The 5,350-nt window shown below is 30.4% G+C and overlaps 1 protein-coding gene across 1 annotated transcript in view; it reads right to left on the bottom strand.

The window, feature by feature from the left end:
* Positions 1 to 2,656, bottom strand: part of LOC130242839 (tubulin polymerization-promoting protein) — a 33,979-nt gene extending 31,323 nt beyond the window's left edge. Inside the window, exon 1 of the mRNA XM_056474771.1 lies at positions 2,536 to 2,656. The gene's annotated coding sequence lies outside the window, so the exon portion shown is untranslated. The remainder of the gene's footprint in view (positions 1 to 2,535) is intronic.
* Between the last annotated feature and the right edge of the window lie 2,694 nt (positions 2,657 to 5,350).

Genomic DNA, 5,350 nt, shown 5'->3' with positions numbered 1-5,350 from the left:
ATATAGACAAGCACGTAGAGATTAATATAAATATATTGTCAAGCGGGTACAGATAAAAATAAATATAAACGAGTAGAAATTAATATAAATATATAGACAAGCAAGTGGAGATAAAAGTATATAGACAACGAGTAGAGATAAAAAAAATATATAGACAAACAAGTAGATTAATATAAATATATAGACAAACGAGTAGAGATAAAAATAAATATAGATAAACGAGTAGAGATAAATATAAATATATAGACAAGCGAATAGAGATAAAAATAAATATAGACAAACGAGTAGAGATTAATATAAATATATAGACAAGCGAGTAAGTAGAGATAAAAAAAATCTATAGACAAACAAGTAGATTAATATAAATATATTTACAACTGAGTAGAGATTCATATAAATACATAGACAAGCGAGTACAGATAAATATAAAAATATATAGACAAACGAGTAGAGATAAATATAAATATATAGACAAGCGAGTAGAGATAAAAATAAATATATAGACAATGAGTAGAGATTAATATAAATACATAGACAAGCGAGTAGAGATAAAAAATATATAAACAAACAAGTAGATTAATATAAATATATAGACAAACGAGTAGAGATAAATTAAAATATATAGACAAACGAGTAGATTAATATAAATAAATAGACCAAGGAGAGTAGAGATAAATACATATATAGAAAACAAGTAGAGATTAATATAAATATATAGACAAGCAAGTAAAGATAAAATAAATATATAGACAACAGAGTAGAGATATATATAAAAATATAGTCAAATGAGTAGAGATTACTAGTAACATATAGACAAACGAGTAGAGATTAATATAAAAATATAGTCAAATGAGTAGAGATAAAATAAATATATAGACAAACGAGTAGAGATTAATGTAAATAAATAGACAAATATAGAGTAGAGATAAATATAAATATATAGACAAATGAGTAGATAGATAGATAGATAGATAGATAGATAGATAGATAGATAGATAGATAGATAGATAGATAGATAGATAGACAGACAGACAGACAGACAGACAGACAGACAGACAGACAGACAGACAGACAGACAGACAGACATACACATGGACGGATAAATCAAATTCTTAAATTTTAGGCAAATGAATAGACAAGATGTGGATAAAGTTTTTTATACATTTTAAAAGATGGATGGATGGATAGACGGATGGATGTACGGATGGAATGATGTAAAAATGGATGAAATGGTGTAAAGATGAATGGAATGATGTAAACATGGATGAATTGACAGGCATATGGATGAATGGATGGAATGACAAAAATGATAGATGGATAACTGATGTGTATGGATGGATGGAAGGATGGATAGATCACAGATAGATCAACAGAGACTGATGGTTAGATAATATATAAATAGACAAGTGGGTGGACAGAAAGGTAGACAGTTATTTATATTTACAAATTAGATGGATTGACGGACAGATGGATGGACAGATAGACTGACAGATAAATGGATGGCGTGAGGTAATATAAATATATAGACAAATTAATAGACAGGTAGAATTATGTAAAGATTGATAATGGATAGATGGATGGACAGAGAGAGACAAATCAAAAGACAGATGGTTAGAACAATAGAATGATAGATAGAATGATGGATGTATAGATTGATAGACAGATCCGTTACACCCCAAACAGATAGATAGATAGATAGATAGATAGATAGATAGATAGATAGATAGATAGATAGATCAGATAGATAGACTAGATAGACTAGACTAGACAGACAGACAGACAGACAGACAGACAGACAGACAGACAGACAGACAGACAGACAGACAGACAGATAGATAGATAGATAGATAGAAAGAAAATGTTTACAAATGGCTGGACAGATAGCAGACCCATTTATGTTTTAATAGACAGACAGGATAGAGGTGTTGATGGATAGAAAGACAAACAGATGGACGAATAGATGGACAGAGCAATAGATCGATAGGTAGATAGACAGACAGACAGACAGATAGACACAGACAGACAGACAGACAGACAGACAGACAGACAGATAGATAGATAGATAGATAGATAGATAGATAGATAGATAGATAGATATTTAATGTTTAACATTCTCCATTGTTCTGAACGGACACTCAGACTCCAGTGGTTTATGTAAGAGCTCTATACATTATCATCAGCAGCAGCACACAGGCGTTATATAAACTGATGAAGAAACACGTGATCATTGTTATGGTCATGAATGTGCATCTCCTGCGCGTCGCTGCAGCGCTGCATCCCTGCATGCAACACAAACGCAACACAAAACCTGCGCTCAATTACGCAACAGAGCAGAAATGAAACCAAATGAACAAAACAAAACAAAACGGACTTCCGTGACAGTCCTATGAAGACGAACGACGCGTGCTCGGCTTGTTTGTGAGGTAAAGTAATAAACGCATAAACACGCTCACGATCAAACACGCGACAATTGAGCGTCAAACGCGTTTATTTCAGATGTAAACGCGCTGCTATAACAGTGAAACGCGCTCTTACCTCAGCGACGAGTCTGTGTTTTCTTCTTCTTTCTGTCAGTTTCTAGCAGAACATCATGTTTACTTCAGGTTTCCGCGGGAAGGAAGGCGCGACGCGACGCTCGCTGAGATCCGCGCGTGAATGTATGCGCGCGCGCTGTGGTGAACGCGCTCGAGGACGCGCAGACGCCGCGCGCCGATTGGCTCGCGCTGTCACATCAAACTCAACATTAGCGCGTGATTACACTTGAGAAGAATGAGTTTATTAATGAAGATCGAGTCTTTCTCTGAGCTCATTATAATATTTAAACAGGTCACATGATCGTTTAAATGCTGTTTATTTATTTAGCATAGTTTGTCTCCTAGTTTTGTGTTTATTCTTGTACTGTTAATAATACATTTGATTGAAAATATCTTGGCTGTACTTTAAAATGCTGGTTGTTGTTGGGTCAGTTGTTTATTTTGGGTCTCTTGGGTTATTTATTAAGATTAAATAACACTTTTTATATTAGTTCAAATTTAACTAATATTTTAATAAATAATCCAACTGATGACACGAATAAATAAAAACTATATTAAATAATAAATGCAGTAAATGGACAGTGTTTGGGTTAATTTTTTTAATAAAATTTAATTCACAGTTTTTTTTACCCAAAGGATGGGTTTGTTCATGTTTAATATAATTAATGTTAAAATGTTAAAATTATAACCATTTTATTTATTTATTTAAATGTATATTATCTCATAATTTAATATTAATATACTTTTTTTCTTTCAAATCCAATCAATGACATTAAATATGCTTATAAAAAAAACTATACCAATTAATTAATAAATGCAGTAAATGGACAGTGATTGGTTTATTTTTTTAAATAAAATTTTAATTTAAATTTACCCACAGGATGGGTTTGTTCATATTTAATTTAATTAATGTTAAAATGTCAAAATTATAACTATTTTATTTATTTAATTATTTATTTAAATGTATATTATCTCATAATTTAATATTAAATATGCTTATAAAAAAAACCCCGATCCCAATTAAATCATAAATGCAGTAAATGGACAGTGATTGGGTTATTTTTTAATTAAAAGTTAAATCAGTTTTTTTTACCCACAGAATGGGTTTGTTTATATTTAATTTAATTAATGTTAATCAAAATTATAACAATTTTATTTATTTATTTATTTAAATGTATATTTAGTTTATCATCTCATAATTTATTATTTAATAATCTTTTTTTCTTTCAAAAATCTAATCAATGACATTAAATATGCTTATCAATAAAAATAATAAACGCAGTAAAATGGACAGTGTTTAGTCCAAACTCTATCTGTGAGATCATTAATATTTAATCAGGCCACATACTTATTTACATTATATTTATTTATTTGGCATATTTTGTCACACCTGGTTTGGTCTGATTCTTCTTTATTTTATTGTATTAATTCATAATTTAATATTTAATCCACTTTTAATCCTTTCAAATCCAACTGATGACACAAATAAATAAAAACAATATTAAATAATAAACGCAGTAAATGGACAGTGTTTGGGTTCATTTTTAAAGTAAATTTATTTTGCACTTTTTAACCCAAAGGATGGGTTAATTCATATTTAATTTAATTAACATTAATCAAAATGATAATTTTTTTTAAATTAATTTAATTTATTATGTATTTAAATGTATATTTAGTATATAAACTCATTATTTAATATTTAATATACATTTTTGTTTCTTTCAAATCCAATCAATGACACTAAATAAGCTTATAAGTGAAAAAATTATTAATTAAATAATAAAGGGAGTAAATGGACAGTGTTTATAGTCCAACTCTTTCTGTGAGATCATTAATATTTAATTAAGTAAACTAATATTAATAAAACAAATTAATTTAATTTATTAAATTATTATTTAATTTTAATAACTCATAATTTACTATTGAATCCACATGTCTTGCTTTCAAATCCAATCGATGACACGAATAAATAAAAACTATTATACATTAATAATAAATCCAGTAACTGAATAGTGTTTAGTCCAACTCTTCCTGTGAGATCATTAATATTTAAACAGGCCACATATTTATTTTAATATACATATTTTCTCATGCCTGTTTGGGCTTGTCTCCTTCTGTTTATTCTTGTACTATTAATAGACAAAATGAAAATATCATGCCTGCAGTCTTAAAATGCTGGTTATTGTTGGGTCATATACAGATTTAAATATTTTAATTACATTTAATTAACACTTTTTAAGCCAACGAAGAGGTTTGCTCCTATTTAATTAACTTAATATGAAAAAATTTTTATGTATTTTTAATTACTTTAATTTATTAATTTCATTCATTCATTCATTTTCTTTTCGGCTTAGTCCCTTTATTAATCAGGGTCGCCACAGCGGAATGAACCGCCAACTTATCCAGCATATGTTTTACACAGCGGATGCCCTTTCAGCCGCAACCTTTCTCTGGGAAACATCCACACACACTCATTCACACTCATACACTACGGACAATTTAGCCTACCCAATTCACCTGTACATCATGTGTTTGGACTGTGAGCTGCAACCCATCACTGGGAAACACCCATACACCCTAAATCACACACATACACTACGGCTAATTTAGCTCATCTACAGCGCATGTGTTTGGACTTGTGGGGGAAACCGGAGCACCCGGAGGAAACCCACACCAACACGGGGAGAACATACAAAACTCCACACAGAAACGCCAACTGACCCAGCCGAGGCTCAAACCAGCCACCTTCTTGCTGTGAGGCGATTGTGCTACCCACTGCGCCACTGTGATGCCCTTCACACTTATTTATTATTCTC

The sequence above is a fragment of the Danio aesculapii genome, chromosome 16 (assembly GCF_903798145.1).
Source record: "Danio aesculapii chromosome 16, fDanAes4.1, whole genome shotgun sequence".
Classification (NCBI taxonomy): domain Eukaryota; kingdom Metazoa; phylum Chordata; class Actinopteri; order Cypriniformes; family Danionidae; genus Danio; species Danio aesculapii.
Note: the sequence above shows the minus strand (reverse complement) of the source record. Positions and strands in the feature narration are given on the sequence as shown.